Genomic DNA, 27,415 nt, shown 5'->3' on the forward strand with positions numbered 1-27,415 from the left:
CCTCGCACGGAGCCCCCACCCCCACCGGAGTGCAGGTTCTCATGCCCCGAAGGGCAAGCCTCTCCTTGGCTTCCCGGCTGCTTGCCTGGACCAGAGCAACACCGCAGGGCTGCTGGCTCCAGAAGGGAATTCTCTCCCAACCAGGGAAGGCTGAAACTTGACCCAACTGGCTATTCACTTCTCTGCAGTATTTCTTGGGCACTCATCAGAGCTTCTCCGATTGCTTTGTCCGAAAGGAAAACTAATTGACTCATAAACACGTGCAGAACTTAGAGGCAAGGAGTTCTCCATGGTCACCGGGGACCTGCCCAGACCCTGGGGCCACAGTCGCTGTCAGACTCTAGCCCAGACCTCAGCTCCACACCTTCCTGGCTGGGCTTCACTCTTAGGGGCCAATGTTTTACCCCCACCTGTAGCTACATCCTTCCGACACTTTTCAAAACAGGAACAGTTGTCTCAGCCCTCGCGTTCTCCTGGCTATTCTATTTTTGCCGGATGGAATAGGATATTGCAGGCCTGCCCCAGCCAGAGCAAGGCTGACTTGTCTGAAGGGAGCCCTGGGGCTCCCCCGCTCCGGGACATACCCCAAGCCCTGCCCATTCCATCGGCCACACTCCCGGAAACAGTGCGGGAAGGAAGCACCAAGTGAAGGGGTTCGAGTTCTCAACCTTAGCAGCCTGCCTGAAGCGTCTAGGAACAAAGGACATTTAATAATAGAATTCCTCCTCTGGTATTTATAGCACCAATTGCTCAAAGCTGTTTTAGGCTTTATTTTTAAAATCCCAGCCTTTGTCACAACCTCCCCAGGAACCAGAGCACAAGGCAGGTATTCGCGGCTCCACTTTGCAGGCCAGGAGGCCGAGGGATCGATGAAAGAGTACAATTCCAAAGCCGGACAATGAGCAGCGGCAGCGGAGGAATGGAAAGCCCATCAGAGCCTGGCACCGGGTCCCTCACTCCTTCCTTCCTTCGTTTGCCTAAGGTGATTAACTTCTGATTCCTTTCTAGCTGTTCCAGGAGCCACTGGGGAAACAGAGGAGAAAGTTTCTGGTCTCCCTTTCAAGGAAACAAGGAAGGGGGGGAGACTTATAATTAAAAGAGATTTGGGGAGTTCCCTGGTGGCTCAGTGGGCGAAGGATCTGGAGTTGTCACTGCTGCAGCTTGGGTCGCTGCAGTGGCTTGGGTTCAGTCCCTGGCCAGGATCTGCATTCTGAGGGCACAGCCAAAAAAAAAAAAAAAAGGAGAGAGAGACTTAAAAGACACACCAACCAAATGCAAAGGACCGACCTGGTTTGAACCCTGAATCAAATATCCCAACTGTTAGAACACATTTGTGAAACAATATGGTGAATTTTAATATGGACTGGATATTCGGCCATTGAGGATATTTGATAAAAAAATTTTTTCCTGATTATCAGGAATTTCTGATAATTTTTCTTGGGGGGGGGGCTACACCTGCTGCATATGGAAATTCCTGGCCCAGGGATTGAATCCGAGCTGAAGCTTCTACCGCCACTACAGCTGTGGCAACTCCAGATCCTTAACCCATTGTGCTGGACCAGGGACTGAACCTGCATCTCTGCAGAGACCTGAGCCGCTGTAGCCAGATTCTTAACCACTGCGCCAGAGTGGGAATTTTTTTTTTTTAACAGTCACACCTACAGCATATATGGAAGTTCCCTAGCGAGGGGTCAAATCAGAGCTACAGCTGGGGCCTACGCCACAGCCACAGCCACACCGGATACAAGCCGCATCTGTAAGCTATGTCAAAGCTTTCGGCAATGCCAGATCCTTAACCCACTGATCAAGGTCAGGGCTTGAACCCAAATCCTCATGGATACTAGTCAGGTTCATAACCTGCTAAGCCATAACAGGAACTCCAGCTGTTAATTTTCTCTTTTTCTTTTTTTCCCTCATTTTGGCCATCCCTCAGCATATGGAGCTCCTGGGCTAGGGATCAGATCCGAGCCGCGGTCTAAACGGAAGCTGCGGCAACACCGGATACTTAACCCACCGTGCTGGGCCTGGGATCGAACCTGCATCCCTCCACTCCCAAGATGCTGCCAATCCTATTTTGCCACAGCGGGAGCTCTTGTAATTTTCTTAATGTGATTGAATTACAGTGATTACCACTTACAAATATATACTGAAGCACTGATAGATGAAATGATATTTGAGACTGGCTTCAAACAACACATGATTGATAGGAGGAAATGGGTAGGGGTGTAGATGAAACAAGAATACCCTGGAGGTGATGACTGGCATAGTTGCGTGTAGGGTGGTTCACTGTATTTTTCGGGTGTGTGTACGCTTGACAATTTCTATCCTAGATACATACAAATAATTGAAAAAAAAAAAAAAAAGTCAGGGAACCGGCTCTCAAGGAGCTCCCAGGGTCGGAATCATCTGGAAGCCTCTACCGACAGCAGCTGAGATAAGGAGCATGAGGCTCAGGCCACGGGTCCAGAACAAGGGGGTGGTGGAAGCGGGGGATGGAGAGCAAGTTTCTCCAGCAAAAGGCAGGCTCTGAAGTGGGCAAGGGTTGGCAAGAAGGTCAGCGAGGTTGGAGCCTACAGAGCTAGGAGGAGTAAGACCCGAGAGGAACTTGGAGCGGCAGAGAAGAAACACAGGGCGGCCTGGGCCACGGGAAGGAGCGGGGACCGTCTCCTGAAAGCAAGGGGAAGCCGACAGAGGGCTCCAAGCCAGGCGCTGACACTCTTCTGTTCGCATTTTGGAACCATCCTACTGGCAACACTGTGGGCAACGTCTTGGTGGAGATGAGAGTAGAAGCAGGGGACCGACAGGTCAACTCTTACAGGCGACCAAGTGGGACGGGGCCACGAGAGAGAAGCCGGCAGGCTCTGGCAGAATGGAGGGAACAGTCCACAGAATGAGGTGCCTGTGTGGCAGGGGGAGGGAAGGGCTGGCCAGGGTCAGGGATGACTCCTGGGGTTTTGTCCGCAGCAGCAGCCAGCTGGCAGGGCTGGCGCGAGCCTCTTTCAGAGCAAGTGAAGCTCATGAGATGGCTTCGTTGGGGGTCTGGTGCTGAGTGCTTGCTGAGCAGCTGGGCACAGGTGAGTGGCTTCACCAGGCGGAGGGCGGACGGCGGCAACCGTCCTCCCGCTCAGGCAACCCAGAGGCTGATGGAGCGACCGGGGGTGTCAGGGCACCCCACTTATTACTGAATGCCCCGGGAGCATCTCTAGGTGGACTGTGCTGGGTCTGTGCTCTGTGATCTGTTTTCCAGGAGCTTCTTTTCTGAGACCTAGCCTGGATGGGTTCGACCGCTCGGTGGGATGGCATAAGCAGAGTAAAAGACAAGAAGAGTCTAGATCCGCCTGGAAGTGCCAAGACAGACCACAGGGCCACTACCCACCCCCCACCTGGAGGGACTCTTGACGTGCTTGCCCAGCCGTGAGCCCATCTGTTCTTCACAACAGCCCGGTCACAAAGGCAGGAAATGAAATAATGGACAAATGTGGACAATGCGTGTGCTTTGATGACAGCGGCTGTGTCGTCTCTGTCCATCTCTCTCTCTCTCTCTCTCTCTCTCCCCTCAGGCCCCCAGCACCTAGCACATGGCTTGGCACAGAAGAGGACACAGCAAGCACGTGGTGAAAGATATAAACTGTTCTCATTCATCCTAATTAAACACAGGAAACAGCAGCACCTCCCCAAGCTGTCTAGACATCACCCAAGGCTCCTATCTGAGGCTATCTGGTCACCCTTTCCAGAAATACAAAACTCACCCTTCAAAACAGGCAGTTTGGGGCGGGGGGGGCTGCTTTTACTTATTTGTTTTGTATATATACCACATTTCAAAATGCCAAATATAGTAAATGCTGGGGCCTAGCCTTCCAGAAGCCATACGATAGAGTTAAAAAGAATCGAGTCAACAGGCACAGGGATTGTCATCTGGGAAATGAGATTTGCAAAATAAGCAGCAGGCCTTCATCCCAGGACCCTGGGGTCAGCAACCTCCGATGAGGATGACCAGGCAGTGCTGGAGAGGTAGCCAGGTTCGGGGGATACGGGACAAGAGGAAAACAGCTCCCTGTGGGGGGATCCATAGAGGCCGAAGGCAAGGATCTGGGGAGCAGGTCAGCTCTGGAGCCACACGGGTCCCTCAGGCTGGGGTTAGCATGCGGTCAGGGCAACCTTATCAAGAGGCCAATGGATTTCTGCTTTGACTGGGTCACTTTACCGTAGAGCAGAAGTTGACGTAACATGGTAAATCAACCATAAGAAAAAAATTTTTTAAGAAAAGGTAAGGGGCAGAGGCAGAAGGGTTCCCCCTGAATGTATGAGTTGGGATTTTACATTGCAAGTGACAGCAACCCAACCTGAACAGCCTTCCCTATCAGGCTGGTCCCTCTCTGGTAACCTCAGAGACACCAGTCTAGCAGAAAGAGACCTCTTGGCCAATTATACCAACCACCATTGCAGAAGTGAGTCTCCCTGAGCTGGACTAGCACTGTGCCCAGGAGCTTGGAATACATCAGCAGGCCAGGCCCGAGTCACATGCCCATCCCGGAGGTGGAGACAAGGCTGGGGGTGTCTGTCTCACCCAAACCCAAACCCACTGGACTGCGAATAGGGGACAAATGGTTCTTCAATGAAAAATGAGTGTCATCAGAGGATGGGGAAAATGAAAGCTGGGTACAGGCAGAAGCAACAAAAGCCCAGGGCACTGGAGGACAAGAGTGCGAACAATAATCTCCACAAAAGCCCTTGAGGGGAATTGCGGGGAGCCGAGAAAATGCAGGGACTCAAAAAAAGGACCTTGCCTGATGGCAGAAAAACCTGAAGGCAGGTTCTTAACCAAGGAAGGGAGCTCACCTGAACGGTGCTTGCCGAAGGTGGGCCTCTGGTCAGGATGAAAGCCTGCCTGCACGGTGCAAGCCGAGGGCAGGCCTCAGGTACACAGCTCTCATGCTGATGCTGATGGGGAAGAATTGGGGCTTTCCTGGGAAAGCAGTTTACATGTTTGCGCTGGAGAACATGGATTGTTTCTCGGGTGACCTAGTCTTTCCTGCTGTTTTGTTTGTTATTCAGTTTTCCCTCAGTCTTGCCTGATTATTTACTTATTATTCTTATTTTCCATTCTTATTTTCCTGTGGTGATTTGTGATTTAACAAAGTTACAACAATAACATAATAAGAATTTCATCCTGAAGGATTTTCCCCTATTTAAATCCAACTTGGTTTAAACATAGTGTTTATTAACCTGTTATATAGTAAACTTTAGAGTTAGGATTTTAATGAGGTCCATAGAAGTTAGCCATATCTTATCCAAAAAACCTAGCTGTGAGTTTTGTCTTGGATTTTGAAAGCTTTTTAGTGACAGCTAGTTTAATTAAGTTGGTTTATATTTACTCACACTGTCTCCCTGCCATAACGCTCTGAAGATAAGCACCAGTCTACAAACAAAGTTGGTAAATGCTGAATTCCTGTGTTTTATGGCCTCTTCAAAGCACTCACTCAGCTTAGTTAAGATAGAGATCTTAAAACAGGATGCAGAGCTGCTATACCAGGTAAGCGTTAACCAATGTACTTGTAACACTGTGGTGTAATCTGTAATGAAAAACTGTCTATATAATCAACTACTATTGCCCATAAAATTGGAGCAGTCCAGCGCCCTGAAAGAAGAGACAAAGAGGCTGTCTCCGTGTTGTACATTCGCCGACGCCGCATCCCTCTCCGATCAGGATGTGCACGCTCCCTGGCTGCCTGAGCTGGCCTCCGGCAGGGAAGGAGCCCAGGCAGGAGAGGAGGGAACAGCATGGATGAGGATGCGGAGGTGTGTCCATGGACAGACGTGAGCGCCATGGTCTTCAAAGGTTTTTGGCTTGTGCTTGGGGCAGCGACAGAAATCCTCACAGGACTGGAGAAAAATGCCCTGCCGCTGGGCTCGTCCAAACACGAGGGCCTCGACCTCGTCCTGGGTTGGGAGGCAGCAAACCACATGTACTTTGGGCCAAGCAAGTGTGGTTATTTGTATCCTCACTTCTCCTGTCAAATCACACTGGTCCAATCTCCTTCACACATCTCAGCTAGTGTAAAGGCCAACGTGATGGATGCTGCGCGACAGAGATCCTGGAGCCGGTCACACCGGGACGGGCTCCTCTACCACCAGCCATGGTCTGGCTCCTCCGATTACAAGTGGAGTAAGAGAGTAGAAGCGAGAAATTGGACAGCCGGCTTTCAGCCTGCTGGGGTCACGCCTTCTCTTCCGGCTTGAGTTTTCTCATCTATAAAAATGCAGATAATAATAATGTATTTGGAAATCCCTGGCATCCTACATGGTTCATGGTGGCCTCTCAAAAAGTACCATTTCTTCTTCTGTTCTACCCCTCAGTACGCTAAGGTGATGTGGAAAGCAGATGTACTTCCTGAAAGCGTCAGGTAACGCAGCAGCTGAACCAGAGCCTGAAATCCTGAACACAGACCTAAAGCATCTTCCTCTTCCGGCCCGCTTGACCCCTTGGTGTCACTGGGAATTGCCCATCTCCTCCTATTTTGTGAAAGAGGCAAACAGTCATAGCCTCCCCTGCCCGGAAATCTGGGGATGTGACTAGTCTGCTCACTCTGATCATCTTGACTCCATCAGGACTGACAGATGCACAGTATTCCCTAAACTCCAGTGGGCCTTGGAGGTCATCTGGTCTATTCTCTCCCCCATCTTACTTACAAGGAGACTCAGGCCCAGAGTGGGGAAGAAGTTGGCTCAAGGCCACACAGTATCTTAGGGACAGAGTCAGGAGTAGACCTTAAGGCTGAAGGACCAGGGCGCTTTGTGTTGCTAACAGCTGCTTATAAACCGTTTTCATTTTCACCAAATGTAATACACTCTAGTAGCTAAACTGATTTCTTTTCAACATGTAATAAAGGCTTTCCGAGATGAGGCTAAAAGATTAAAAGAGTCATTGTACTACTCACCCAACCAGGGCTGATTATGTGGAGGGGTGGGTGGGAAGGAAGGAAGCCACACATTCCCAAAGGGCCTCCAAGTTCAACGTTTATATCATCCAACCACAGAGCAGACGCAGACTATGTGATATGGACCAGACTCTGCTCCAAGCCCTTTACGGAGAACTCATTTAATCCAAGTAAAGTTGTGCTACAGGGATATTTTCAGTGCATGCTAAAAATGCTAATATATTAATAACATCTGAAACACAGCACGAGTGTTATAACCCTATTTTGGCATTCTTTTTCTTAATATATAACAAGCATCGAACAGATGAAAGAGGCTTGGGTATTGACTTTGGAAGGGCCCTGCTCCCAGCCAGCCAGCCAGCCTGCCAGCCACCCGTCCCCCACCCACCCATCTTCCCAACATCTGCCTTGTTCCTTGGTTCCATTCACCAAGCCTTGTGTTTTAGTGAGGCAGAGAAGACGCCACCTGTGCTTCTGTTGCTCACTGTGTGGGGTAGACGAGGCATAAGTATGAACTTACAAGGAAACCACTGGGGACCAGCGGCGTCAAGGCATGGAGGAGGGGCCCCTTGCCAAGTCTGTTGGCTTAATTATTTTTTGTGGGAAGTGTAAAGGAAGACTTGCTGGAGGAGGTGACAGTGCAGAGGAGACCAGGAAAATGACAGGAGGAGACCTCAGCAAGGGCTCTTCAGCTTCTGGGACAACAATACCCTTGGAGAATTTAATGAAAACTGTCTCTCTCTAGATAAGGGCGTTGGCATCCTTACAGACAGGCGCTACCTTTTCACAGGCGACTTTAAAATCCAGCTCCCTCACTCGCTAGCTGTGAGCCTTAGAGCCTCGGCTGCCCAAGTGGTAAAATGAGAGTAACAACAGTCCTTGTCTTCCTCTCAGGGCAGGTGTGATGATCAAATGCGAAACTGTGTGTAAAGCACCTGCAGAGACTTGGCGATCAATAAATCGTTGTTCTTTTTCCTTCTCCTAAGCGGAATTTAATTTTCAAAAGCAATGAGATGCCAATGCAGCCAAGAGGGGAAATTGATCTTTTCTTGTTTCCTATGGAGTCTTTCTTTTTTTTCCCCGCCTCTTCTGTCCCGCAGATGAGTCTGCCTGGCTTCACTTCCCCAGGAGGCTTTTTATGGCCAACACCTTAGATGATGTGGAGCCTCTTAGGGTACCCAGAGAGATGTCATCCCTGCCCAGGTCAGGAGGCCATTCTTTCATGCTGGGAGTCTACCTGAAAGGACTTGAATGTATCTTCTCCATGGGCTGGAGGTGCTGCGTCAGGCCTGCAGGAAAACCTTCCACCCCAGCTCCTCTCTTAGCTTAATGTCTAGGGTCTGTATTAGTTTCATAGGGCTGCTGTAACAAAGTGCCACCAACCTGGTGGCATCAAATGACAGATATAGATTCTCTCACAGTTCTGGAGGCCAGAAGTCCGAACTCGACATGCGCACAGGGGTGATTCCTTCTGGAGGCCCTGAGGGCAAATCCACTTGCTGCCTCTCTCCTAGCTTCTGGGGGTTACCAGCAGCCCTCGGCATCTGCTGGCTCACATGTGTCCCACTCCCATCTCTGCCGCCCTCTTCACAGCCCTTCTCTGTGTCGCTCTGTGTCACATCTCTCTCTTTTCTCTTAGGAGGATACTTATCATTGGGTTGAGAGCCCATCCAGATAATCCAGGATGATCTCATCTCCAGATCCTTAATTACATCTGCAAGGAGGCTTTTTCCAAATAAGATCACATTCCCAGGTTCCGGGAATTAGGGCGCGGACATCTCTTGGGGAACCACCTTCAATCCACTACCGGCTTTAATTCCGTGACTTAAGACTAGCTTTCTCAAGCCTGGCGATCTGGCTTTTTCATAATGTCTCCACCTTGGAGGAAAGGGGAAAGATCTCTCAGTTACAAATTGGTGCCAGACCCAGGGCTGGCAGTTGTGTATCCATTCCCTCCCTTAATCTAATCTTTATTTTGCAGATGACCTCCGAGTCCTTCGGGCTTTAGCCTCAAGTCATACACCTAGTCCTCAGGGCAGCTGCCCTCCACCTCCTCTCAGCCGGATTCTGAAAGTTCATTCATCTACTGAGGAGCGAGCCTGGGCAAAGCCCGCTCCTATCTGCTTTACAAATCAAAACACGTCTAACATTCATGAAGACCACACAGCTAAACACATTCTTTTTTTTTTTTTTAAAGCTAAGTTTTTGGGGGTCAGTTTATTTATTTTATTTTTATTTTTATTTTTTATTTTTTTGCTATTTCTTGGGCCGCTCCCGCGGCATATGGAGGTTCCCAGGCTAGGGGTCGAATCGGAGCTGTAGCTGCGGGTCTACGCCAGAGCCACAGCAATGTGGGATCCGAGCCGCGTCTGCGACCTACACCACAGCTCACGGCAACGCCGGATCGTTAACCCACTGACTGAGGCCAGGGACTGAGCAACCTCATGGTTCCTAGTCGGATTCGTTAACCACTGCGCCACGACGGAACTCCTAAACACATTCTTAACAGCCTCTCCCCTTCCTATATAGAGGTGAGGAACCTGAGACAAAGCAGAGAGATTTAGTACCTTGCCCAAGGAAAGACGGCTAAAAGACCATGACCCTAGATGCCCTTCATCTATAAGAGTCAGAATGAGGATTTAGCGGAGTTCTTGTTGTGAGGGAGTGGAGCGGAAATGAATCTGAGTAGGAACCATGAGGTTGCAGGTTCAATCCCTGGCCTCGCTCAGTGGGTTACAGGATCCAGCGTTGCTGTGAGCTGTGGTATAGGTCCCAGAAGTAGCCTGGATCTGGAGTTGCTGTGGCTGTGGCATAGGCCGGTGGCTACAGCCCCGATTGGAACCTCCATATGCTGCGGGTGTGGCCCTAAAAAGAAAGGAAAAAAAAAAAAAGAATGAGGATTTAGGAGTTCCCTGGTGGCCTAGCAGTTAAGGATGGGGTGTGGTCACTGCAGCAGCTTGGGTCACTGCTGTGGCGCAGGTTCAATCCCTGGCCTCGGAACTTCCACATGCCCCAGGCGCAGCAGAAAAAAAAACAAAGAATGAAGATTTAACAAACGTATGTTATGTCAGTCGCTTTGTGGTTTTTCACCCGGAGTCTTCCCTGGAAACTTGCAGGACAGATTATTATTATGAGTATTGTTTTACAGAAGGGAAACCAAGACCCAAAGGGGGGATATGACTTGCCCATGCAGGATGGAAGTGGGGTTCCAACCCGCTTTGGTTGCAAGTGGCCTGGCGTTCCTTCCACGCCCTCGCTGCCTCCCAGAGGCATCCGAAGGAGCTGGGGAGATGATGGACGTGACTGAGACTCACTCTGGAAAGACGCCGGGTCACTCGGAAAGGTCAGTCATTCCCATATCCTTCTAGTATTCCTCCTCCTCCCCCTCGTCATCCTAGGTGCCACTGCTGTCAGCGTCATCAGAGGCCCACGGCACTTGCCCAACCTGAAAAGTCCAAGGCCAGGGTCCGCAAGGCCCGGGGGGTGCTACTGGCTTGCACGGCTCTGATCTGATCCTGACGCCTTGGGGAAAAAAATTCCATGACCCTAGGGGAGAAGGATGAGCTGGCATGAGGCGCATAGTTGGGTCACACTGCAGTCACGCTCGGAGTGTCTAATTAAGCATCAAGTTGTGCCGCCGGGCCACGGCTGAAAAGAGGGTCGGACAGAAACACTCACCCCCCCACAGACCCAAGGAACTGAGAAAGCAGAATATGGAGCCTTAACACAGCCACGCGTCACCAAGGGCTTCTCAAGGCGGGCCCAGGGACTGAGGGGAAGCTGGCGTTGATGCCACCAGAAATGCTGGAGGTCAAGGGCAGCAGGGACACACCCACCACACCAGCTCCCTCTCCTGCTTTCCCAGTGTTTGGATTTGAATGATACCATCAAGCCTGGACCTTTGGCCTGTCTTGACTCTCTTCTTTGCCCTCAACTCCCGTGCAAGCCTGCAGGACCTAGAAGTCTCCTCAGATGCTGTGCTTGTGGCCCCACCTCTCTGTTGAGATGGAGACCCTCTCTGTTCCAGGGTCAGTGGCCTGGAAGGATGCCAGCTTGAGGTAGCCCGGGTCAGGGTTTCACCTCACGGAGAAGACCAGCCTCCAGCAGGAAAGAACGAAGCTGCCATATAAGGAAACGAGAGATGAAAGGAGGGAAGCTTGCTTGTTCCTGGTTTCTGGCTGTCCCCGAGGCTAGCAGCATTCTTGTCCTTTGCCCTGGCTCGATCACAGGAGCCAGTACATTACTCCCTTTTTGGGGTTAAGCTCAACTGAATTATGTTTCCATCATTTTCAGTGAAACAGTTCTTTTTTTTAGGGCCGCACCTGTCGCACATGGAAGTTCCCAGGTTAGGGGCCAAATCAGAGCTGCAGCTACCAGATTATGCGACAGCCACTGAAAAACGGGATCCGAGCCGCATCTGCGACCTACACTGCAGCTTGCAGTAACCCTGGATCCTTAACCCACTGAGCAAGGCCAGGGATCAAACCCACATCCTCACGGACACTATATATCATGCCCTCTACCCATGAAGCCACAATGGGAACTCCTGAGATAGTTGTTATATCTTCTGCATACAGAGAAGAGTCACAATGATTCCCCACGGTCCATGTCACTGGGTACCTTGTAACACATCTCTGAGGCAGCTAGCCCCATCCTACAGATGCGGAAGCTGAGCCTCAGAGAACAGAAGCCAACTGTCCCAGGTCCTCCAGAGCCAGGGGTAAAGCCCGGCACCTCTGTTCTTCCCTCACCCTTGCTACGAAAAGTCAGTAACCCCACAACATGGCTCAGAGCCCTCCTTTTGCTCTGCCCGTCCTGCCATTTGCCCAGTTACAGCCTCTTCACCCCTCGCCTAGTACTGCAGCAGCATCCTAACTAGTTCCCCGGCTCTTCCCCTCTCCAATCCATTAATTCCGGTCTGTATTCCTCAAGCATACTTACTGGTAACATAACTGACTCAGTTAAAAAAAAAAATCAGTGGAGGGAGTTCCCATCGTAACTCAGTGGAAATGAACCTGACTTGTATCCATGAGGATGCAGGTTCTGCCCCTGCCCTTGCTCAGTGGGTCATGGATCCGGCGTGGCCGTGAACAAAAGTTTGATCTTTTGAACTAAGAAAAGATGTCTTAAAAAAAAAAAAAAAAAAAACCAGGAGTTCCCGTCGTGGCGCAGTGGTTAACGAATCCGACTAGGAACCATGAGGTTGCGGGTTCAGTCCCTGCCCTTGCTCAGTGGGTTAAGGATCCAGCGTTGCTGTGAGCTGTGGTGTAGGTTGCAGACGCGGCTCGGATCCCGCGTTGCGGTGGCTCTGGTGTGGGCCGGTGGCTACAGCTCCGATTGGACCCCTAGCCTGGGAACCTCCATATGCCGCGGGAGCGGCCCAAGAAATAGCAACAACAATAACAACAACAAAAGAAAAAAAAAAAAAAAACAGTTTTAGAGTTCCTGTTGTGGCTCAGAGGGTTACGAACCCGACTAGTATCCATGAGGACGCGAGTTCGATCCCTGGCCTCACTCAGTGGGTTAAGGATCCGGCACTGCCGTGAGCTGTGGTGTAGGTCGCAGATGTGGCTCAGATCTGGTGTTGCTGTGGCTGTGGTGTAGGCCAGTTCTGATTCGACCCCTCCCCTGGGAGCTTTCATATGCTACAGGTGCAGCCCTAAAAGAAAAAAAAAAAAATGCTGGAGTTCCCAGGAGGCCTAGTGGTTGGGGATTCAGCATTGTCACTGCTGTGGTGTAGATTCAATCCTAGGCCCAGGGGCTTCAGCAGACGGCAGGTGTGGCCAGGAAAGAAAGCAAAAGAAAAGAAAAGAGAAAAGAAGAGAAAAGAAAAATCATCGAGGGCTTCCCATTTCCTACTCAATTAACTGCTGAGCCTGGCATTCGAGGCTCTTCATAACCTGGGCCGAACCAGCCGGATCTGTCTCCTTCCCGTCTCTTGCTACCTGAGGTCACCATTTCAGCTGTTCCAGTCAGGCCCTGGTCCTCCTTTGTCCACCCCTTGGCTCACGTTGATCCTCCACTCGGACTGCCCTGTGCCCGCTGTGGAGACCCCGCCGGTTCATTGAGGCCCGGCTCCGACACATGCGCTGACATAAAGCATCCCCGAGGCCCTCCCCGAGCGCCCCGGGCCCCTCCACGAATCCTCATGGACCCTTCGTTCCCTGCTCCCAGGGCCCTTTCGCATTCTGGATATCAGAGCTGGCCTGAGCTTCTCCTCGAAATCTCTACCAAGTCAAGAGTGCCCGAAGCCAAGGTCTGTGCCTTCCTGCCTGATTTCGTTCAACATACATGATTCAGCACCTTCCACAGGATTGGCCCTCTGCTCTGTGCCAGAGATAGTAAATTACAGTAGATGAGATGCCAGGCACTGGATTACGAATTTTATGCACGATAGCTCCTATCATTCCTACAATAACTCTACAAAGTAGGTCTTGTCAGGGCCCATTTTATCTTCGAAGCAGCAGAGGCCCAGAGAAGTGAAGTCACTGGCCTGAGGTCACACAGCTAGTAAATGGCAGAGCCAGGATACAAACCCCAGGAGTCCGGCCCCAGAGGCAGTGCTCTCAAGCACGCTGCCAGGCCGCTTTTGTAAGTTCTCGCCTCCTTCAGCATTCTCTTCCTAGGGGATCCTAGCTACATCTTTGTATCTTTTTTCTTTCATGCACTCATATCACAGTTTTATTGATGCCTGCTGGGTGGTGATTCAGCCGTGTAGTGGGCTGAGTGACTGCCCCAAAGATGGGTCCCCATCCTAAACCCTAGCACCTATGAATACAAACATGTCACAGAAGATAGGATGAAATTGAGGATCTTGCGAGGAGGCGCTTCTGCTGAGTTATCCAGGTGAGTCACTGTCATCACCAGGTTTTTATAAGAGGAAGGTGGGTGAGGGGGCGGGGATCAGAGTCAGAGAAAGAGATGTGACGGCAGAAGCAGAGATGGCAGTGCTGCAGCCACAAGCCAAGGAATTCTGGCATCCACCAGAAGCTGACAGAGGTAATGAACCGATTCTCTCCTTACAGCCTCTAGTGTGGCCCTGCCGACACCTTGGTTTTGTCCCAGCGATACTGATTTCAGACTTCTGGCCTCCAGAACTATGAGAGAATACATTTCTGTTGTTTTGATAATTTGTCATGGCGGCCCTAGGAAATTAACACAAACAGTGAGCAAGATAAATGTGTTTCTGTTCTCAAGGAATGGGCAAGACAGATACTGATTTTTTTAAAAAATTAGAAGGTCACTGAGTATTACAAATGGAAAGTACAGAGTATGATGAGAGGTTTTTTGGGTTTTTTTTTGGTTTTGGCTTTTTAGGGCTGCACCTGCGGCATATGGCGGTCCCCAGGCTGGGAGTCGAATCAGAGCTGCAGCTGTCGGCCTACACCACAGCCACAGCAACACAGAATCTCAGCTGCATCTGCAACCTACACCACAGCTCGCGGCAATGCCGTAGCCTTAACCCACTGAGCAAGGCCAGGGACTGAACCTGTGTCCTCATGGATGCTAATCAGATTCCTTTCAGCTGAGCCACGATGGGAACTCCTACAATGAGAGTTTGTCAGCAGCCCACAGCCACAGCCTTCCTGCCCCATAACACAGATGAAGGGGATAGAGGGGTGAGGTTGGTGGCTGAGGGCCGGAAGAGACACTTAGTATACTGAACAAGCCTGGCAGGGCAGTGTTTTCAACACTGACACTGAAAACAGGAATTCATCATGGTATTACTCTAGGAGACCCCAAACTAACGGATCTAATCCTCACTCCTGCTGCTTTCAGCCTGTTCCTAAAAGCTGCACAGAGGCTCTTGTAGCCTCTTGCCCAGAACAATGCTGCTCGCTTTTGTTAAGCTAGGCACACAGGTTACTGGGAAGGCAGTCCGGTAGCCTCTTATGCTGGCCTGACAAGTAGGTCACCTCCGTTAAATTGGTAGTGACGGACCAGAACGCTGTTGGGGGAAAGACTCTGAGGCCAGGTCCAAGTTCAGTGAGAAGGGGTGTCAGGACTGATTAGCAGTCCCCGCCACGGGCTGCATCTCGTGGAAGGGGACCGCTTACATCCTGCATTTCTGACCATCTTCTCCAGCACTGTTCTCTAACTAGCTCACATCAGAACTGCCCGGGGGGGCTTGTTCAAACACCCACTGCCAGGCCCCCCCTCAAGAATTCCCGATGTGTCCCATGTGGGGTGAAGCCTGAGAAGGTAGAACCCACAAGTTCTCAGCTGATGCGGATGCTGCCGGTCCAGGTACCGCGCTGAGCAAACCACTGGCCTAGAGCGCCTCTCAAGCTTAACCCCGAGGACCCATCACCCGGGGTCCTTGGGAGAAGGCAGCGTCTGATCCAACAGGCGTGAGGTAAAGCCCAAGATTCTGTATTCCTAAAAAGCCCCGGGGAACACCCACGCTGCCCTAGGGCCTGCCCACACCTTGGGTAGAAAGGAGCTAGAAAACCAGTTCCCTGTTACAAGTGTGCCAAGGACAACTGTGAGGGGTCACGAATCGTTTAGAACATATTAACTTTCTCTAAAAGTAACCTAGGGAAGAGTCACTGTTTTCTTTCTTTCTTTTTTCTTTGCTTTTCTTTCTTTCTTTCTTTCTTTTTTTTTTTTTTTTTTTTTTTAGGGCCACCCCTGTGGTATACGGAGGTTCCCAGCCTAGGGGTCACATCGGAGCTGCAGCTGCCGGCCTACACCACAGCCACAGCAATTCAGGATCCGAGCCGAATCTATGACCCACACCCCAGCTCAAGTCAACACCGGATCCTTAACCCACCCAGCAAGGCCAGGGATCAAACCTGCAACCTCATGGTTCCTAGTCAGATTGTTTCCGCTGAGCCACAATGGGAACTCCCGTTTTCTCTATCGTAATGAAAGCCTTTTACTTGCAGGCCTGTGTAGTGTGAAAGACGCAATTAGGGCAATTCTACCAGGAATCAGATACTGACAGAGACCATTCCATCTCTCTCTCTCTCTTTATCCATTAAAATACCATTTATTTACGCAGACAACCAGGGAGTTGTAGGGGGACCGGGAGACCCTACTCCTCCCTCCTTGCTCCAGGCCATCTTTCCCCATGCGTGGCCTGATAGGAGGTTAAGGAGACTGCCCTGGGGGGGGGGGGTGCTGGGGGAGCTAGGGCTGGGCACCTCCCCTGAGGTCATCGCCTGCTCCCCAGGGGGTTAATGGCCCTGGAGGTGTTGGGAAAGATCTGGAAAACTGGGGGCGGGGAGGACAGCCTGGGCTCCATGGCTCACCCTGACCAGGGAAGGTCTGGGTAGGTACCTCTTGGCACAGCTCCCATCTGGGTCTGGCAGGATGGAGAGGAGGGGTTAGGGTTCAAAGAGAGAACCTGACACCTTCTGGCATCTTGGAAAAGCTGATTCCCCAGGACACCCGGCCCAGGCTGTGCTGGCCGGGAACACCGTGGACCTGCCCCATGTGCCTGCTGGGCCTGCAGCAGGGAAAGGCCAGGATCACTGGGCTGGAGTGTCAGCCTGCAGTCCTTGGAGGGGACGTCCCACTCCTTCCCCCCAGGCTCAACTACAAGGACAGCAGGAAGGGTGAGGAAAGAGACAGCTCTGGAAATAGACGAGCAAGAGCGAACACAGCAGGATGACCAATCAATTGTCCCACTCGGCCCAGACTGAGGGGCTGCTCTGCTCGGGATGCAGGAATTTCAGGGCAAAACTCTGGACAGCCGCAGGCACACAAGGACGGTTGGTCACCCTCGCACGCAGCCCGTGTCCTCTGACCTCACATCTCATTCCCCGCCCCTCACATCTCATTCCCCGCCCCTTCTTCCCAGACACGCGTCGTATTCTCTGCAGAGCTCACGGTGCAGTTCTGGAGCTTCCAGGAAAGGAAGAGGAGGGAAGAGGAGAGAGAGGAGGGGGTGGGGGGAAGAGCTCTGACGTGGGCAGAGGACGTGCAAGGGAACCGGAAGTTGTGTTTTCGGAGCGGGGACACTGTTTCCTTTCCTTCCTGTGGGGTCCCTCCCTTCTGGCAAGCTTTGCAGGCTTGTTTTTTCTCTGCTCCCTACCTTGCTTGGTATTAATGCGCCTATAAAGTGAGCCGGCAGCTGCCCTCCTCCAGGTTCTAGTTCATCACATACAGAAACTGTGATCTATGTGGATGTGAGGAGAGTTGCACAAACCAGGGAAAATCCGTCACCCTATAAGCTGCTGACCTGGGGTCACCCATGGGAGTGCAGAGCCCACACTGCATCTAAAGGGAATTGACAAGCCTGATCATATTTCTCTATTTCAGGAATCCCAGGCTTGGGTTTTTCCCACACAAATTCATCAGCAAAAGGAAACGGCAGACCTGGGGTGCCTTTTTTGGGGAGAGGGTTATCTCCTTCTTGGGCTGCAGGGGAGAAGATATAAAACTAAATTCAGGGAGTTCTAGTCGTGGCTCAGTGGATCCGTCCACTATCCATGAGGATGCAGGTTCAATCCCTGGCCTCACTCAGTGGGTTAAGGATCCTTCATTGTCGTGAGCTGTGGTGTAGGTCGCAGGTGTGGCTCGGATTCTGTGTTGCTGTGGCTGTGGTGGAGGCCGGCAGCTACAGCTCCGATGTGACCCCTAGGCTGGGAACCTCCATATGCCACAGGGGCGGCCCTAAAAAAAATAAAAATACTAAGTTCAAACCAAACACTAATGTTTAGAATGTCGATGCTTTGAAAACCCAGGGTAATATCACGGTCAGCAACGTGCCCAGAAACAGTAGAAAAACCTTTGGTCAGCAGGTAGATGGACTGCAGTGTGTGCGTGGAGAGAAAGAGAAACGTGGTGTAGATATAAATGTAAGAAACAATAACATGTATATAAACATGAAACTTCATTTTCCTAAAGTTTACCTTACCTCTTAGGCCTCCTGTTTCTACTGAAGACAAAAAAAAACTTAACCTTATCAATTCAAAGTAAACTCTCTCATTTCTGGATTTTTGGTCATTTTTAAAATGGCTCTTTCAAGTAAAAACTTAAATAACCCAGGATATTTCCTCTCCCCTTTCTGATTTCCTTCCTCATGCCCGGTGGGCAGGGGGCCGTTTCACAGGGTCCAGCTATCTGTGATCTCCTTCCTGTCTTTGATCAGTTGCCGTTGGAAACTGGCATCTACCGGCCACGTCAACTCATCCTGTCTGTCTTTGCAGTCTCTTGGCAAAGAACATCCCGCTCCTTCCCCCTAAGCTCAATGACAAGGATAACATGAAGGCTGAGGAAAGAGAGAGTCAGCTCTGTAAACAGAGGAAACAGTAGGGTGACTAACCGGCCTGGTTTGCCCAGACTGAGTGTATACGGCTGCATCTACTGCTGAAATGTCCATGTCTGTCTCTAATCTTTACTCCCGTGGACCTTGCAGATTGTTCTGTATCATCCATTCCTCTCCGACTGTGCAGCCCCCATCATGTCCACTGGCTCACCCTAGGACACCATCCCAAAGGGACAGGAGCCAGGAGAGTATGTCAGGCAGGTCCTGTCTAGTCATTCCATATGGCAAGGTGGGGCAGGGTGGAGGTATACGTCTCTACTGGCCCCAGAATACCTTCTGATTAGAGGATGCCTCTGTCCTCAGACGGCAAAGAAAGAACCAGAGTGGCCCCAAGGGAAAAGAAGAAAAGGAGCATCTGGTCTGGGCAAAAAGAGTCTGGATCATCCAGAGCAGCTTGCCAGGGAAGGACTGATCACACAGGGCTCTGGGGCCAGAGGTCCAGCTACTAATATGTTTTTGGAGATGACTTCAACGGCAAGAATCTACAGCAGTAAGAGGAAATGGCTTGAAAGATTGCGGATTTGGGGCTCTGGCTAAGCTGTTGGCAACATCCAGGGACCAGCTGAGCTTTCTTCCTCTCTCGTGATCAATTAGTTATTTCTGTTATTCCCTCTATCTTTCCAGTAATGTTCGTGGCATTAGCTCATCTTAGTCATGTCAGAATTTCGAGGAAACACTTTCCCGCAAGGCAGATGTGGCTATAAGGTGATCTTTACACATTCTCTCAGGAGGCTTGATTATGGAAGCCCCCAAAGAATCTCATTATCAAATAGTTTAATGATGGCAATCCTAGCATGTGGTCCTTCCCATAAGTTTAAAACTATACAATTGCTTTTATTCTTTTTAGGGCAGCACCTGAGACATATGGATGTTCCCAGGCTAGGGGTCAAGTTGGAGCTGCACCTGCCGGCCTATGCCACAGCCAAAGCAATGCCAGATCTGAGCCCTATCTATAGCCTACTCCACAGCTTGCAGCAATGCCAGATCCCTAACCCACTGAGTGAGGCTGTGGATCAAACCCGCATCCTCATGGATACTAGTAGGGTTCTTAACCCGCTGAGCCACAACAGGAACTCTAAAACTATTTATTTTATTTTATTTTTGTCTTTTTGCTATTTCTTTGGGCCGTTCCCACGGCATATGGAGGTTCCCAGGCTAGGGGTCGAATCGGAGCTGTAGCCACCGGCCTAAGCCAGAGCCACAGCAACGCGGGATCCGAGCCTCGTCTGCAACCTACACCACAGCTCATGGCAACGCCGGATCGTCAACCCACTGAGCAAGGGCAGGGACCAAACCCGCAACCTCATGGTTCCTAGTCGGATTTGTTAACCACTGTGCCACGACGGGAACTCCGCAAAACTATTTTTTTTTTTAAAGACATCTTTTCTTAGTTCAAAAGATCAAACTTTCACTCATGGCCACGCTGGATCCCTGACCCACCGAGCAAGGGCAGGGATTGAACCTGCACCCTCATGGATACTAGTCAGATTCATTTCCACTGTGCCACAATGGGAACTCCCAAAAAGATCAAACTTTTAAATCAAATATATATACACCTTAGTAAATGGGTAGCTTTTTTTGTGATATGGGAATTATATGCTGAACATAGCAATGGCTGAAGGAAGCACATGTTCAAAATTCTCCCAACAGTAATTGAGCCATATGTACAAAGAAGTCTTAAAAAGTTGTTTAGTCATATCCTATGTTTCAATTGCACTTCTAGGAATTTGCAGTAAGAAATAATTAAAGATATATGCACAGAGATTAAACTTCCACTTAGGACATAGAAAGGTGCATGAGAAAGTCACTTCCAATCTAACAAGGAGAAAAAAAACCCTGGGTGGTTTATACAAACACAACATATCTTGAGCCAAACAGAAATCTGAAGTCACAGGGAAAGCAAGTAAAATGAGCCCCAAGGTCACCAAACTTTCTGAGAAGAGATGAGACACACGGTCTATTTCATCTTTGGCAGAGCAGAGGGGAAAATGACTCTGTCACACCAGTAGTATCAGTTAACATTTTAATGAACTCTTTTAAAGGCCAAGTAGGGGTTGGCACATCAGTTTGGAATAGCTAAGAACCACAGACATAAACAGAACCCACACTCACTTCCACTAACCTCCACTGGGTGTTTGTTTGAAAGATTGAAAGGAAGAGAGGAGATTGGAAAGAACTCTCCTCAGTGACAGAGGCATATAGGAGGTGACTGCTGATGCTGGAAGACCAGTACAAAGTCCCACATACTTCCCAGAATCTGTTTTTAATGAAGCAAGAGCTTTAAGTCATGGGGAGATGACAGAAAATCCTTTTGCTCCCAGGTGTCAAGCAGAAATCTATTGCTCTGGAGGAAAGATAGAAGCAAAACCTTCTGTCCCTGAAGGAGGGGCAGGAATCCATCTTGAGCTCAGGGTCCTTCAAGGATCCCAAGCAAAGATTCACATGCTCTAGGAGAGGGTAAGCAGTGTTTATACTAGATAGACCATGAAGAGAAGGCAGAATTTGGGTGCCATAGGGAAGAAGGGCAAAAACTTTGAGAAAGCCTTACCCTTGAGGTCCAAGTATATAGTGCTTGCCTAAGAAAGGGGCTGGACCAGCACAACAAAAAACATTTCCATCCCTTACCACAAGCCTAGCTTTGAGTAACAAGCAGCAGTAGTATAGCAAGAGTGGAGAGTCAACCTCTGCAGGGTAGGTGTATAAGAACTAGTAATTTCTCAGAGTTCCTGTCGTGGCTCAGTGGTTAACAAATCCAACTAGGAACCATGAGGTTGTGGGTTCGATCCGTAGCCTTGCTCAGTGGGTTAAGGATCTGGTGTTGATGTGAGCTGTGGTGTAGGTTGCAGATGTGGCTTGGATCCTGAGTTGCTGTGCCTCTGGCATAGGCCAGCGGCTACAGCTCCAATTAGACCCCTAGCCTGGGAACCTCCATATGCCACGGGTGCAGCCCTAGAAAAGACAAAAAGACCAAAAAAAAAAAAAAAAGAGAGAGAGAGAAAGAAAAGAAAAGAAAAAAGAACTAGTAATTTCTCTAAAGGTGGGTAATAGAAACACTCAGAAAATACCTGCAGCACCCTAGTCCCATTCTAAGAACAAGGTAACAGGAGCCAATATCTGGAGAAATTTGAAACCTGGAGCACACTTAAGGTAAAGATAACAACAACAAAACAACCCAGACTCCACTAAACTCTCAACTAGATTGACTCAGCCCCAATGGTCTAATAGAAAAGGAGGTGTACTCACTGCCAGGCTAAATATTATTTACCTCTGTTTCTAATATTCTTGTAACTATGATGCCCAGGGTTAAAAAAAATTATAAGAAATGCAAAAAAGCAAGTTTAAAAAATTTGTCAAGAGATGATATAATCAATAGAACCAGACTCAGAGATAACACATTTGTTGGAATTTTTAAAACAGACTTTAAAATAAATATTATGAATACATTAAAGGCAGAAGGACTACGATACTAGATGAAAATTTAGATATCTACATATAAATTATGAGTGGCAAATCATAAAAATTAAGGCAAACATAAAATATATTATTTTCACATCTTAAATTGCTTTGAAAGATAAATGACAAGCTCAAATTCTGAGTAACCTGGACAAGGCACACTCCACTGCTCTTTCCCAGTGAAAGCAGTTATAAAATGTTGATAGAATGTATGATCTTCTAATTGAAAACTCTAAAAAGTAGAATAGTAGCAGGTAGACTGAAGTAGATCACAGTTCAAAATATCACCAAACCTGCAGTGAGTTTACCATTTTCTACCCCTCTGATGTCTTCTACCTTAGACTTAATGCAGCCTAAAAACCTGAAAGTGGGAAGTAGCATGGACAGAGAAAGCCTTAGGAGATACCCACTAGTTACTGCACAATGAACAGGAAAGTAACTTCTTAATGCTCAGAGAAAGTGGGAGAAATCCAGATTTAATTTTTTTTCTCTATTCTGTCACTCTAGCCTTCAAGCAATCCTATATCAAAGGAAGTAGCAGTGACAAAAGCAGCAACAAGGACCAGTAAGGGCCCAAAATTCTGTGAGGTTGGGGGGACTATCCTCTCCAGTCAGAGGAGCTGAGATCTAAAATGGTCAGGCCAAGCATTCTCTCACAGCACTGAGGGATAAGAATCTGGTATTATCACTATAGTGGCTTGGGTTGCTGCTAGAAACTTCCACATGCTATGGGTGTGGCCAAGAAAATAAAAATAAAAAATAAAATAAATGGGTAAGCTCAATCTGCATTGCCTTTTCCCCCTTGGTTCTCCCACAAATTGTGCCAAATGTGTGCATAGTCATTGGAAGTACACAACAACATGGGGTAAATGCAGCCTCAGCTATTGAATCAGAGGACCTAAGTGAGAAGGCCAAGGGAACCAAAAGTACCTATGAGATCAGAGAGAGGGAGAAGATCAGGATATCGAATCCATAAAGTAGTTATAAAATCAGGTGCATGTGTGGATCTGACCCTAAACAGCATAATGCAGACGTTGAGAAATGAGAGAAAATATAACTTACCACTCAGGTCTCAAACTAGTCACTGGATTGTGCAGATACCAAATACACAGTGAAAGCTTTGAAAATGAAATAAACATTGAAACCACAACCCACAGAAGGCTGGATGGGACTTGTGCCCTGAACATGATAAGGTTGATTGCCTGTGAAAGGTAAAACATCAACATTCTCCAATGAATTTGAGTAAGACCCAGAATTTCATAATATGGTATTTAAATTCCCAAGATACCATCCAAAATTACTAAACAGGAGTTCCCATGGTGGCGCAGTGGTTAACGAATCCGACTACGAACATGAGGTTGTGGGTTCAGTCCCTGCCCTTGCTCAGTGGGTTAACGATCCGGCGTTGCCATGAGCTGTGGTTTGGATCCCGCGTTGCTGTGGCTCTGGCTTAGGCCGGTGGCTACAGCTCCGATTCGACCCCTAGCCTGGGAACCTCCATATGCCGTGGGAACGGCCCAAAGAAATAGCAAAAAGACAAAAAAAAAATTACTAAACATATAAAGAATCGGAAAAGTAGAAATTTGCATGGGAGAAAATCACAGACACCAATGCCAAGATGCCATAGATGCTAGAATTATCTCACAGAGCAGCCATTAAAAAATTATGAAGCTATTATAAAAATGCCACAACAACTAAGGTAAATAAATAGAAAAATAGCCAAAAAATTAAACATATACACAAGAACCATGTAAATTTTAAGAACTGAGAAAAATGAACAAAACAAAAAACATACTGGTTGGCCTTGGTAGCAGAATGGGGAAAATGAGAACAAATCAGTGAAACTGAAGATAAATCAAGAGAAAATATCCAATCAGAAAAATGAAGAGAAAATATAGATTCAAAAACAGAGCCCCAGGTACACAAGGACAAAATTAAAGGTCTAACAGTTATGTCATTGAAAGCTCAGAAGGAGGAGAGGAAGAATGAAGAGCTGAATCAAATCTTTTAAAAATTATGACTGTATTGGACTTCCCGTGTGGCTCACAACATAAAAATTATGACTATAAACTTCCATATTTGTTGAAAGACATAAACCTATAGATTCCAAAAGCTTGGTGAATACCCAACAAGATAAACTCAAAGAAACCTATGCCCATCATGACCAAATTGCTGAAAAGTGAAAACAAAGAAAAAAACCTTGAGAGTAGCCAGAAAGATATAGCACAGCACCTGTAGGAGAAAATGATGTGAATGACTATGGATTTCTCATAAATAATCATGGATATCAAAAGCAAGGGGCACAGCATTTTAAAGGGCTGGAAGAAAATAACTGTCAACCCAGAATTCCATACCCAGCAAAAATATTCTTCAGAAATAAAGGTGAAATAAGGACATTCTTGAGTGAAGGAAAACAAGGAGAATTTGTAGTTATCAGACCTATTCAAAAACAACCGCTAAAGAGAGATCTTCAAAGAAGGGAAATGATACCTGTGGGAAACGTGACAATTCAGGAATTAAGAAAGAGCAACAGATATGGTAAGTATTGGGGTGAACATAATAGACCATTCTTCTTTTTTTGAGTTTTTAAGAAATATGTTTGATGATTGAAACAAAAATTACAGTATTTTCTATTTTGGTAATTGTTTTAATTTCTAAATATTCTGGATATCTCAAAAATTTTTTAACTATCTTTTTTTTTTGTCTTTTGTCTTTTTTTTTTTTTTTTTTTTTTTGTTGCTATTTCTTGGGCCGCTCCCGCGGCATATGGAGGTTCCCAGGCTAGGGGTTGAATTGGAGCTGCAGCCACTGGCCTACGCCAGAGCCACAGCAACGCGGGATCCGAGCCGCGTCTGCGACCTACACCACAGCTCACGGCAACGCCGGATCCTTAACCCACTGAGCAAGGGCAGGGACCGAACCCGCAACCTCATGGTTCCTAGTCGGATTCGTTAACCACTGCGCCATGACGGGAACTCCGTTAACTATCTTTTCTTTCTTCTTCTTCTTCTTCTTTTTTTTTTTTTTTGCTGAGCTTGCAGCATGTGGAAGTTCCCAGGCCAGGGATCAAACCAGCACCACAGCAGTGACCCTAGGCACAGCAGTAACAATGCCAGATCTTTAACCTGCTAGGCCACTGGGCAGCTCTATAATATCTTCTGATGGTGTTTTTGTTTGTTTGTTTGTTTGTGTGTGTGTGTGTGTGTGTGTGTGTAGGTAGATATAAATTATAAACTACAGCACAGAGTAGAAAGGGTAACAGGACATACATGGTGGTAATGTTTCTATATTCCATTTGAAGTAATAAAATACCTGATTAGACAGTTGAAAGTTAGCTAAATATATAGTAACCCCTTAGAACAACCACTAAAAAACATTATACATAAAGATATATTCAGAAACTGAGGATAAATATTTTCAAATAACCTGAAGGAGGACAGGAGAGGAGAAACATAAGAACAATAAAATAAAACAAAAGCAAACGGAACAGAAAACAAATAAAGAAATTGGTTTATACAAATCCAAACATATTAATAAAGACATTAAATATACATGGTCTAAATACATCAATTAATTATATTGGTGTTTATTCTTATTGACTTCCTCTTTTTACTTTCATTGATCTCTTTAATATTTCCTTCCTTCTATTTGCTTTGGGTTTATTTTGCCCTTTTCCTAGGTCAGTGAGGTCAGAACATAGATTATTAATTTGAGACTTTCTCTCTTTCCTAATGCACTTAGTGCAACAATGTTCCCTTTTGGCATTGACATAGCTGTCTCTCACAAATTTTGATATGTTGATGTATCTTTAATTCAATCAGTGTATTTTTTAAAATTTCCTTGAGACATCCTTTTTGAACTATGGGTTATTTAGAAGTGTGTTGTTTAGTTTTCAAATGGTGGCAGATTTTTGTTTTCTTTCTGTTACTGGTTCCTAATTTGATTCCACTGTGGTTGGAGAACACATTCTGCATTATTTCAATTCTTTAAATTTGTTGAGGATTGTCTCATGGCCCAAGGTATGGACTATCTTGGTAAATGGTCTGTGTGCACTTGAAAATTGGGGTGGAGTATTCTATAAATGTCGATTAAACCCAATTGGTTGATCTATTCCTAATTTCCTCTATACTCTTGCTGATATTCTACCTAGTTGTTCCGTCTATTGTTGAGAAAGGGGTGTTGAAGTCCCCAAATATATTTGTGGATTAGGCTATTTCTCCTTTTCTTTTTCCTTCACATATCTTGCAGCTCTGTTTTTTTCATGCACATACATTTTGGATTCCTAATTCTTCTTGGTAAATTGCTCTTTTGCCGTTATATAATGTTGATAACTCTCTGGAAATTTTCTTTGCTCTGAAGTCTACTTTATCTGATAGTAACATAAATATTACTAATTTATTTTTGTCCTCCTTTTACTTTCAACCTATTTCTATCATTATATTTAAAGTGAGTTTCTTATAGACACTATATATTTTGGTCATATTTTTTAAGCCATAATGGAAAACTATGTTTTTAATTGGTGGATTTAGACCATTTACATTTACTGTAATTAGTGCTTGTTAGATTCTAAGTGGACTGTTTTATTCTTTCTTTTCTGTTTATCCCCAATATTTTTCTTTTTTCTGTTTTATTTCTCTTGCATTCCTGTGGGAATTCCATTTTATCCATAGTGTTTTTGACTGTATCTCTTTGTATAAGTATTTTTTGGTAATCTCTGTAGGTAAATCATTATATATACCTTACTTATTACAGTCTACTGGTGTTATCATTAAATCAGTTTGAGTGATATGTAGAAACCTTACCTACATTTACATCCCTTTACTCTTCCCATTTATGATATAATTGTCTTAAATAATTCCTTTATATAGATAATTTGGAAAACTCAAGAAGAGAAAAAAGCCTATTTTACTTGCTTATATTTCTGTTGTGTTCTTTCTTCCTTCCCGATGTTCCAAGCTTCCTTAAAAACAAACATTCTTTTTCAGTTGAACATCCCTTAGCCATTTTTTAGGGTAGGTCTGTTGGTGAAAAATTCTTAGTTTTGCTTTATCTGAGAATGTTTTGATTTCTCTTTTACTCCTGAAGGATGCTTTCAATGGGTAGAGGATTCTGAGTTGACAGTTCTTTTGTTTCAGCATTTGAGAAAAATTGTGCCAGTTCTTTCTAACTCCATGGATTCTGATGAGAAATCCCTCATTCCAATTGTTTTTGCCCTATAAACAGTGTCATTTTTCTCTTACTGCATTGAAAATTTTTTTCATTGCCTTTATTTTGCAGAAGTTTAGTTGTAATGTGTCTTGGCATAGATTTTCTTTAGGTTTATCCTTTTATAGTTCGTTCAGCTTCTTGAATCTGTGTATGTCTGCCAATTTGGGGATTTTGCAGCCATCATTCTTTAGGTAATTTTTCAGCTCTATTCTCTTTTTGAACTCCTCCAGGACTCTTATTACATTAATGTTATATATTTTGTTATAGTTCCATAGGTTTCTGAGGCTGTATTCATTTTTGTACTATATTTTCTTTTTTGTTGTACAGATTTTTATTACTCTATCTTCCAGTTCATTGATTCTTTCCTCTGTCCCTCCCTTTTGTTGTAAAACCCACCCACTGTGTTTTCTATTTCAGTTATTTTTGTCTTCAGGTTTTAAAGTTTACCTTTGTTCTTCTTTATATCTTCTATACTTTTGTTGAGACTTTATATTTCTGTGTTGACAGTTTTAATTTTTTCATTCTTTTCGAGTGTATTTGT

The sequence above is a fragment of the Phacochoerus africanus genome, chromosome X (assembly GCF_016906955.1).
Source record: "Phacochoerus africanus isolate WHEZ1 chromosome X, ROS_Pafr_v1, whole genome shotgun sequence".
In the NCBI taxonomy this organism is placed as follows: Eukaryota; Metazoa; Chordata; class Mammalia; order Artiodactyla; family Suidae; genus Phacochoerus; species Phacochoerus africanus.